Here is a 10812-nt window from a genome sequence, read left to right as displayed (position 1 = left end):
AGTCCAAAGTCTGTCCAAACAGGCCCTAGGGGGGAATGGAAAAATAGAATGATGATTTTCTGCTGTATTGCATAATTTACAGTTTCATATCTAAGAAAATAAAGTTTACAAGAATCCAAACGAAAACTGCTTGCACTGCCCATAGCAAGCACCGTAAACATTCTTTTTGTTTTTTTTTTATTCTGCCCGAGAAACATGAAAGTTAAATACCTCCCAATTTTTCTGAGATGGGAATGAGGGACACCTATCAGCAAAAGTATGCAGGTATAGGACACACCCCTTGCCACACCCCCTCAAAGGAGAATTGTACAAAAAAACAAGATTGGTTAAACCCACAAGTGCTTTTTTTACCACTACTATTGCTTTATATTGGCTTTTGGAATTTACAAATGCAGCAATTTAGAAATCAGATGAAAGATTTAGTGCTGGAAAACACTTTTTGATAGATAAAAAGTGCATTTTATATACATCTATATATATCAGACCAAAATGAGGGACAAATGAGGAGGAATGAGGGACAGAGGGACATTGCTCCAAATCAGGGACAGTCCCTCCAAATCAGGGAGCTATGAAGATAGGATCTAATTGTTTAAAATGAGGGACTTCTTTCCAGGCAGATTTTTCCGAGCAAAATCTTTGTCATTAAACAAGTCAAAGCATTTATGTTTCAGTGTCCTCCATCTTGTCTCTGCAATGCGACATATGAAGTGATTCTTCGTCTCTCAGGTTAGGTCTCCTGTCATCCACTGCACCTTATTAGCAATTATGTTTCCCTCAGACAGGGAGCCCAGTCATAGCCCCACGCTGTGAGGAGAATGAGGGACACGGATTTGAGGAGAAATGGGAGAGGAAATTTCAGGCCACATTTATTTTACAGGTGTAGTCAACCAAACACTCCACAAAATGTAATTTTCCTAATAAGTCTCCCAGGAGATAAGTGTCTGATTTGTTTGTAAGAAGCGTGTGCTGTGAAAGAAAACAGATAATGGATTCCAATACCAACATGCTCCTTCCTACCCAAATACCTGCATATTTACATGTATTAAATTACTTTTTTTTTTAATTCATTATTGTTTTAGACACACCCTGTAATTTAAATATCCAATGACTAACTAAAGTATATACAGTATGATATATGACATAAAATATGATATAGAACATACAATCCATTGCAATATAATGTAACATAACATAATAATGTATAATATTATATTTTATTATATTATATTATAAAATATCACATAGCAAATACAATAAAATACAGCTCCCTTAGTAAGAATGCATGATCAATAATGTTATAGTTTTAGGTAGAAATAATGCATTTTATCCACATGAAGACCAGGCCTTTTCTGGTACTTTTTTACGAGTTTACAGTAAATAGGTATTTTTTGCTAGAAAATTACTTATAACCCCCAAACATTTTATATATATTATTTAGCAGAGACCATTGGGAATAAAATGGGGAGTGTTGCAATTTTTTATGTCATGCAATTGTTTTGTAAAATATGAAAGATGATGTTACGCCAAGTAAATAAATACCTAACAAGTCACACTTTAAAATTGCGCACGCTCCTGGAATGTTGACAAACTACGATACTTAAAAATCTCCATAGGCGACGCTTTAAAATTTTTACAGGTTACCTGTTTAGAGTTACAGAGGAGGTCCAGTGCTAGAATGATTGTTTTTGCTCTAACGTTCACGATGATACCTCACATGTGTGGTGCGAACACCATTTTACATACCTATATACTCGAGTATAAGCCGATCCGAATATAAGCCGAGGCACCTAATTTTACCACAAAAAACTGGGAAAACTTATAGACTCATGTATAAGCCTAGGGTGGGAAATGCCCAGCTACTGTAAGTGGAAAAGTGGGTCAACAATGCCCATTTGCAGCCTCACTATGCCCATTTGCATGCATCACTGTGCCCATTTGCAGCCTCACTGTGCCCATTTGCAACCTCACTGTGCCCATTTGCATGCCTCACTATGCCCATTTGCAGCCATAGGTCCCCCGAACTTAAAACTCGGCAGTTAAGGGTTCCTAGATGCCCCCTAGATGCAGCCAAAATTTGGGGTCTCTGGACCCAAAGGTCCCGAAATGACATTGCTGCAGATGGACACAGTTGACCGACTTTGGGGCCCCGTATCTCGGGGCCACTTGGTGCCAGGAACTCCAGCTTTGGATATATTGTAGTGCTAGTTCCACACCAAATTTGGGGCTCCTAGCACCAAGTGGCCCCGAGATACGGGGCCCCAAAGTCGGTTCGGAAAATGTCATTCTCTGCTGCAGAAAAGTGCTTTACTCGAGTATAAGCCGATGGGGTATTTTCAGCACAAAAAAATGTGCTGAAAAACTCGGCTTATACTCGAGTATATACGGTATGCCTGCGCAACCTATGTATGCTTTCGCTTCGAGCAAGGAGGGATGAGGGGATGAGGTTCTTTTTTTTTTTTTTTGATACCGCCCCTTTCATTATTTTTTTCACTTTTATTCAATTACAAGGAATGTAAACATCCCTTGTAATAGAAATAAGGATGACAGGTCTTCTTTATGGAGAGATCTGGTGTCAAAAAGACCCCAGATCTCTCCTTTAACTTTAAAAGCAAAAGATTTTAAAAAAATTCGATTTTTTGCCAAAAAAAAAACTTGTTTACTTCCACCCTAGGCAGTAAGTGATGCCATGACAGAGGCTCCCCATTACCACAAAGTTCCCTCATCACATCAGAGTCCCCCTATTACAATAGAGTATCCCCTATACATGAGAGTCTCCCATCACAGAGTCCTCTCATCCAGCTCTGATCCAGGGCAAATTTAGGGGAAGGTTTACCAAAACTGGTGCACACAGAATCTGGTGCAGCTGTGCATAGTAACCAATTAGGTTCTACCTTTAGCTTGTTCAATTAGGTTTTTACAATAAAAACTAGAAGCTGATTGGCTACTATGCACAGCTGCACCAGTTTCTGTGTGATCCAGTTTTAGTAAATCCCTTTCATTGCCTCATGCTCGCAGCACCCTAGGGGAGCCCAAATTGTCAGGCCACCCTGGTTGAGAAACACTGAGGTAGAGGAATTAGCCCAATGATCAGACAGTAGCTTTAACTTAGACTTTAATAACTGCTTGGCGATCGTATACTGTATATATATGACGGCAAGGCAGCTCTATTGTGTAGGGTCATGTACTGGTACGTGATCCTGCCCTAATGCTCTGGGGCGTGCATGCGCCCCACCGGCGACCCGCTTCAGCTGTGATTGGACACAGTGGGAACCAATCAGCGGGTAAGGCAGACTCAATGTCCGCCGGGACGCGACGATCGTTTGGGACAGAAGCAGAACGGCGGTCTGCCTATGTAAACAAGGCGGATCGTCGTTCTGTCGGTAGGGAAGGTATTGATCCTGTGTTTCTGCAAAGCAGGAAAACAGATCTCTGCCTTGCCCTAGCATATTTTATGCACACATTTAACCCTTTGATCGTCAATGATTTTAACCTCCTCCCAGCCAGTGTCATTAGTACAGTGACAGTGCATATTTTTAGCACTGATAACTGTATTGGTGTCACTGGTTCCCAAAAAAGTGTCAGAAGTGTCACTTAGTGTCCGATTTGTCCGCTGCAATGTCGTCCCGCTATAAGTGGCTGATCGCTGCCATTACTAGTATATATAAAAAAAATAATAATGAATTAAAATTCCATAAATATATCCCATAGCTTGGAGAAGTTGTAACTTTTGCGCATACCAATCAATATACGCTTATTGGGATTTTGTTACCAGAAATATGTAGCAGAATGCATATTGGACTAAATCTATGAAGAAATTAGATTTTTTAATTTTTTTTATTGGATATATTTAAGGCCCCTTTCACACTGGGGCAGTGGGTGCGTCCGCAGTAATGCGCCGCTATTTTTAGCAGCGCTTTACCGTCAATTTCACGGCGCTATTCGGCCGCTAGCGGGGCGCTTTTACCCCACGCTAGCGTCCGAGAAAGGGTTAAAACCACCACAAATCACTGCCGCAGCAGCGCTCTGCCGGCGGTATAGCCGCCCTGCCCCATTGATTTCAATGGACAGGAGCAGTGTAGGAGCAGTGTATACAACGCTCCTTCACCGCTCCAAAGATGCTGCTAGCAGGACTTTTTTTAGCGTCCTGCCAGCGCACCGCTCCAGTGTGAAAGCACTCAGGGCTTTCACATTGGAGAGACAGCAGCGGCTCTTTGAGGGCACTTTGCAGGCACTATTTTTAGCGATGTAGCGCCTGCAAAGCGCCCCAGTGTGAAAGGGGTTCTATAGCTGAAAGTAAGAAATATTGTTTTTTTATTTCAAAATTGTCGGTCTTTTTTTGTTTATAGCACAAAAAATAAAAACGCAGAGGTGATCAAATGCCACCAAAAGAAAGCTCTATTCGTGGGAAAAAAAAGGACAATTTTATTTGGGTACAGGGTCGCACAACCATGCAGTTGTCAGTTAAAATAAGGCAGTGCCGTATCGCAAAAAATGGCCTGGTCATGAAGGGGGTAAACCTTCCGGGGCTGAAGTGGTTAAAAAAAAATGTGTTTACTTCCACCCTAGACCGGGAGTGACACCATGACAGAGGCTCCCCATTATCACAAAGTTCCCACATCACATCAGAGACCCCCTATTACAATAGAGTATCCCCTATACATGAGAGTCTCCCATCACATCAGTGTCCCCCCACCACAGAGTCCTCTGATCCAGCTCTGATCCAGGGCAAATTTAGGGGAAGGTTTACTAAAACTGGTGCATACAGAATCTGATGCAGCGGTAGTAACCAATCAGCTTCTGACTTTAGCTTGTTCAATTAGGCTTTGACCATAAAATATTGAAGCTGATTGGTTACTATGCACAGCTGCACCAGATTCTATGTGCACCAGTTTTAGTAAATCCTCTTCATTGCCTCATGCTTTCAGCACCCCAGGAGAAGCCAAATTGTTCCCCATGGCACCCTGGTTGAGAAACGCTGAGGTAGAGGAATTAGCCAAATGATCAGACAGGAACTTTAACTTGAACTTTATTAAACAGGTGAAGAGTAAAATTAACAATGCAGACAGGTTCAAAATAGCAAAAGGGTGTGCATGTAGTACAGAATAATGTAAAACTCATTATGAAGCTATACAAAAAAGAACACATAAGAGTTATGTCTCTGCGCCTCAATAAGGACAATAGCACAGCACAGTCTCTATAAAGGTTTTGTAGCCACAGATATTGGAGAACAGCAACTATTTCAGTACAGTGCATAAACAGCTACTTGTGCTTGGCATCTGCAACAGTGTCTCTCCCAGTGAAGTCCAGGGTAGGTCTGGGTTCATAGGTGAACATCTGGAGGGATCTCTGGGCTGGCACCCCAGGCTGGTAACTAGAGGAATCTCAGGGCTATTACCACAGGTAGGTGGCTAGGAACACAGGTCCACCAAGCTGCCTACATGCTGGGACCAACAGTGAAGGACCGTACACCTGGCTGCAGACCTCATGCCCACCATCTCTGTCCAGGGCCAGATTCAGCCTGTTGAATCTGGGGGTTCAGTAAAAATATCAGGGGGGGTATCCTATCAACACACTGTATCCTCATGGTCTTATGTGTTTGAACAGTTCTTATTTTGAACAGTCTTTTCACTTTGTGTGCCACAGCCTTGAAATAATACTGGTTCTTAATATTTTAGTGCAGCATTGTAATTTCTACCACACTCTCCTGACCACTTGGTAGTGACTGGGTTATCGTATTTCAAGTATTCTTTTCAGAGATGGTGCATTTCAGTGCTTTGTAGGATAGTGACGATAAAAGAATGATCAGAGTGAACCTGATCACTCTTAACAATGTTCCTGCATATGGCTCAGCTTGCATAGTATGCACCACCGAGAAGAAGAAAATATTTAAAAAGTGTATGCATGGAAGATGGTGGCCAATCTTTTTTGTAGCAATGTCTGCACCCTACCTTTTATTCCACTCATTAAAGAAGAAACATCATAGCTCTGATTATGTTGTCAGTACTGTAACCCCCATCTGAGAGATGTTTCAGTATCTGTGTTGTGATGTACTTGGCATCCAACTGACTCCGGTCCAGCAAACCAATCACATCAGGTATTCCCCAGGAGTTGCAGACAAGCCAAATCATTATTGATAGATTCTCTATGTTGTCCCTGTCCCATGATCCATCACTCTTTAAACAGAACCCTGCTGTGTCAACTTTATCATATTTATTTTTGATTTCATGTAACACAAGACTCACCATGTTTTCAGACTTCTCATTTTGTACATCATGGGATGTTTATTTTCCATGCTGTGGAACCCCATTTGCTATGTCTATGAGTTTGGCATCCTTTAGTATTGTTCAAATAGCTTCAGGAACAGTCCTGCAGACAAATCTTATTTCCTAAACTCCAGGCTCTTAGAGGTTCCATGGAGGGGCAACCTATTCACAGCTAGGAATTTAACCACATTTCACATACTACATGTTCTTCTCAATCTGTTTTGGACCTAGCAGATGGGCCACAGTCTCATGCCGTGTACACACAAGTGGACTTTACGGCAGACTTGGTCCGTCAGATAATTCGATCATGTGTGGGCTCCAGCGGACTTTTTTTTCCCCAAAAGTTTGACGGACCTAGAAATGAAACATGTTTCAAATCTTTCCGAAGGACTCGAGTCCGGTCGAAAAGTCTGCTCGTCTGTATGCTAGTCCGAACGGACAAAAAACGACGCTAGGGCAGCTATTGGCTACTGGCTATGAACTTCCTTATTTTAGTCCGGTCGTACGTCATCACGTACAAACTTGCCGGACTTTGGTTGATCGTGTGTAGGCAAGTCCGTTTATTCGGAAAGTCCTTTGGAAAGTCCGTTGAAAAGTCCGCCAGACCTAGTCCGTCGAAAAGTCCGCCCGTGTGTACGCGGCATCACTCATTGCTTCTCTCTTCCTCACCTTAACACACAAGGAAAAAGCTTGCTCATGGATCTGGCGACATGGCTAAAAGATTTGTCAACCTCAGTCCTTCTGGTTTAAACGGCCACAGCAACCATTTTACAAAATGAAATAAATAACATCACATTAACATAAGAACAAATAAACAATTTAACCCATGCAACCAGTAGGGGGTCTTTGGGTGTCCTTAAAATCACAAATTATAACTAGCATTGCCCATGTCCTCAGGCGCACCTCAACCAGGCCGGAGACATTACAAATTCACACATTCGGTCTTTTTCCCCCAGGAGACCTAGCTCCTGGGAGAACTATCGTTAACCAACCTCAAATGGGCACCCCGGTTTTGTAACAATTTAAGTATTCACTAACTCCCCAAAAACCTGCCAAGCTGCTGTGACAATTTATGTTTCATAATTAATACTTCTCCACTCTTGACTTATATTGCACTGCAAGTCTTTAAAGAGGAACTGTAGTCTGCTCACATCATTTGTAATAAAAATATCTTTGCCATTCTGAGGCTTCCCTCTAACCACTTTGCATAATATTTTAGGTATACTATGATTCTCTACTTGCCAAATATGCTGCAGAAATCTCCCTCCACTAAGTCTGGCTGCAACCATTTTAACTGTGGGCAGCTGAAGCTGCTGCCTGTTCACTTCCTGGATTTACATAGAGGCACACCTCCAGCTCTGCAGCCCTGCAGCTCTCATTGGCTCTCTTATGACCCATCCCCCTATCCTGGCAAACTCTCACGAGAGTGAGAGAAAGAGCTGTGCATGATGTCATAAGCCTAGGCTAATGACCAGAAAAGAAACAGAAAGTGGGCTGTATAAGGTATTTACTGGCAGAAAAAAAAAGTTTTACTATCCAAAGTTAAAACAACAGCAGAAGATTTAATAGATGGAAAGTTGAAAAAAAATGACTGAAGGTCCACTTTAACTTCCTCCTCTGAACTTTCCAGAATGAATGCCTAGCGTCCTTCACATTATCAACCCTTGTGGCTCCGCCCTGCCCATTGGACCTTCAGTCCCTACTCCGGCAAGACCTATACCCCTTCAATATTGAACTCAAATTTTGTAAACGTTTCTTACCTGTTCATGCAGGCTCTCCATCCATTTGCTCTTCTTCAGGTCTCCTGTGCTCTGTTGTGCCACCACACCCCAATTAAAGCAGATAAACCTGTGGAAGTGAGAGAAAAAAGCAGAGGCGCCTCTAAGTGTAGACTATTAAAACATTTATTTTGCAGAAGATAAAAAGCCACTCACATTGAATAGATTAAAAGTAGGTATGTATAGGTAGTTTGTAGGACAAGACAGTGCTGTGCACGCTGATATGCTGGTAACCCCCCTTCGGCTGGGTTCGGAAGCTGGCTCTGTGTGTGAAGGGATCCAACAGAGAGGGGTGTAACTGGTCCGGTAATGTCATTGCGTCCGCCGCTGTGCTCCAAAGAGCGTTACCAGCATATTAGCATGTACAGCGTGATCATGTCCCACGGATGGTGGACTACCTATACATGCCTACTTTTAATCTACCCAATGTGATTCGTTTTTATCTTTTGCTAAACAAATGTTTTAATAGTCTATACTTAAAGGCACCTCTGCTCTTCTCTCTTTTACATGGTCCTGGAGATGGCTTCTGCTTCTCTCAAGAGGCTTGCCCTGAGTTATGGACAGTGTTGAGCCCAAGATTCCCAGATTCATTGGACTAACTATATGTGTCTTACTCCAAATGTGATGTTGCTTTCTAGTTACACCTTAAAGATGACAGGGATCTGTAATAACAATCACTTCGCCAATGTGTTTTGTTTTTTTAAACCTGTGGAAGTCTTTTTTGATTTTCTGTCTCTCCTGTCCCTCTCTTTTTTTCTGTCACTCCAGCTCTCCACTGGCGATGTATTAGTCTCTGACAGCCTACCACACATCGTGACAAGGACGCAGGGAACCGGTATTTATTTTCACTCAGCGTGCTTCTGTACCTCGAATTACAACTCAGAATACTTCCATGTAGTGCAGAGGTGGTGCAAGAGTGCACAGGGAATGCTAGTCCCACATGTCCTTAAGTGGATGAGTTGAAGAGTACATGTACAGTATCTCACAAAAGTGAGTACACCCTCACATTTTTGTAAATATTTTATTATATATTTTCATGTGACAACACGGAAGAAATGACACTTTGCTACAAGTAGTGAGTGTACAGCTTGTATAACAATGTAAATTTGCTGTCACCTCAAAATAACTCACACAGCCATTAATGTCTAAACCGCTGGCAACAAAAGTGAGTACATCCCTAAGTGAAAATGTCCAAATTGGGCCCAAAGTGTCAATATTGTGTGTGGCCACCATTATTTTCCAGCACTGCCTTAACCCTCTTGGGCATGGAGTTCACCAGAGCTTCACAGGTTGCCATTGGAGTCCTCTTCCACTCCTCCATGACGACATCACAAAGCTGGTGGATGTTAGAGACCTTCCGTTTGAGGATGCCCCAGGATAGTGTTTAGGTCTGGAGACATGCTTGGCCAGTCCTTCACCTTTACCCTCATCTTCTTTAGCAAGGCAGTGGTCGTTTTGGAGGTGTGTTTGGGGTCGTTATCATGTTGGAATCCTGCCCTGCGGCCAAGACTCTGAAAGGAGGGGATCATGCTCTGCTTCAGTATGTCAAAGTACATGTTGGCATTCATGGTTCCCTCAATGAACTGTAGACCCCCAGTGCTGGCAGCACTCATGCAGTCCCAGACCATGACACTCCCACCACCATGCTTGACTGTAGGCAAGACACACTTGTCTTTGTACTCCTTACCTGATTGCCGCCACACACGCTTGACACCATCTCATCAGACCACAGGACATGGTTCCAGTAATCCATGTCCTTAGCCTGCTTGTCTTCAGCAAACAGTTTTTGGGCTTTCTTGTGCATCATCTTTAGAAGAGGCTTCCTTCTGGGACAACAGCCATGCAGACCAATTTGATGCAGTGTGCGGCGAATGGTCTGAGCACTGACAGGCTGGCCCCCCACCCCTTCAACTTCTGCAGCAATGCTGGCAGCACTCATACATCTATTTTCCAAAGACAACCTCTGGATATGAGGCTGAGCATGTGCACTCAACTTCTTTGGTCGACCATGGCGAGGTCTGTTCTGAGTGGAACCTGTCCTGTTAAACCACTGTATGGTCTTGAGCACTGTGCTGCGGCTCAGTTTCAGGGTCTTGGAAATCTTTTTATAGCCTAGGCCATCTTTATGTAGAGCAACAATTCTTTTTTTCAGATCCTTAGAGAGTTCTTTGCCATGAGGTGCCATGTTAAACTTCCAGTGACCAGTATGAGATAGTGAGAGCGATAACACCAAATTTAACACACCTGCTCTCCATTCACACCTGAGACCTTGTAACACTAATGAGTCACATGACACCGGGGAGGGAAAATGGCTAATTGGGCCCAATTTGGACATTTTCACTTAGGGGTATACCAGCGGTTTAGACATTAATGGCTGTGTTGAGTTATTTTAAGGGGACAGCAAATTTACACTGTTATACAAGCTGTACACTCACTACTTTACATTGCAGCAAAGTGTAAATTTCTTCAGTGTTGTCACTTGAAAAGATAATAAAATATTGACAAAAACGTGAGAGGTGTACTCACTTTTGTGAGATACTGTATTATGCTGTCATGAGACAGCCTAATATATGCAGCTTGGTTCTGGGGAGGACACTATCCAGCCACGCCAACTCAACATTGTCAGAACTGCACAGTGCCTACTGGTCCTTCCACTTTCTAAAGCCGAGGCCACTGGTCCTGGGGGGGTGCGAATAAAATCTGGGGGGGGGGGGCGAAGCTCCCCTTTCACAACTGAGACCTTGTAACACTAACGAGTCACATGACACCGG

Source organism: Aquarana catesbeiana, linkage group LG13, assembly GCF_042186555.1.
Source record: "Aquarana catesbeiana isolate 2022-GZ linkage group LG13, ASM4218655v1, whole genome shotgun sequence".
Taxonomy (NCBI): Eukaryota; Metazoa; Chordata; class Amphibia; order Anura; family Ranidae; genus Aquarana; species Aquarana catesbeiana.
Note: the sequence above shows the minus strand (reverse complement) of the source record.